The sequence below is a fragment of the Arvicanthis niloticus genome, chromosome 19, assembly GCF_011762505.2.
Source record: "Arvicanthis niloticus isolate mArvNil1 chromosome 19, mArvNil1.pat.X, whole genome shotgun sequence".
Lineage (NCBI taxonomy): Eukaryota > Metazoa > Chordata > Mammalia > Rodentia > Muridae > Arvicanthis > Arvicanthis niloticus.
Genome location: NC_047676.1, coordinates 51,245,345 through 51,245,864, shown reverse-complemented (window position 1 = coordinate 51,245,864; position 520 = coordinate 51,245,345). Strand labels below are relative to the sequence as shown.

The 520-nt window shown below is 37.1% G+C and overlaps 1 non-coding gene across 1 annotated transcript; it reads right to left on the bottom strand.

The window, feature by feature from the left end:
- Positions 1-141, bottom strand: LOC117724077 (small nucleolar RNA SNORA48). The gene has a single exon (XR_004608766.1). It is a non-coding gene; the product is annotated as a small nucleolar RNA SNORA48 (small nucleolar RNA).
- Positions 142-520: the final 379 nt, after the last annotated feature.

Here is a 520-nt window from a genome sequence, read left to right as displayed (position 1 = left end):
TTATTTGTCCTAGGCATAAAACAGCTTTGACCAATGAGCCAAGAACCAAGCTAAAATGAACAAAGGTCTGCCATGTGCTCTGCCCCTGATTGATATAAGAACACCATCAACACGATGTCTTTTTGCCCATTGCTGGTGGTGGGGTACCTATGTTTCTTGTAGGCACTTTTTATCTCTAGTCATATTATACATTTGTTTTGCTATTTTCTCCTTATTTTACAGCTCTGGAGATTAAACCCGGAACCTTATTTATGCTGGGCAATTGCTCTACCACTGAGTTATACCTTCAGTTCCATTTATAGATATATTGGCCATCTATCTGACCCCGATGCAATAAAAACAAGGGACTTAAATTGTTTATTGCTATCTCTGTAGCTGATTCATATGCACATATCTGCAGGTCTTTATATAAGACTTAAAGACTTGCTTGGTTATTGCATATCTGCAGCCATTTTATTAAATACAGTATTTCATTTGTGACTCAAGTCAGTATTCAATGGAATGGGACTTTTATCCTTGT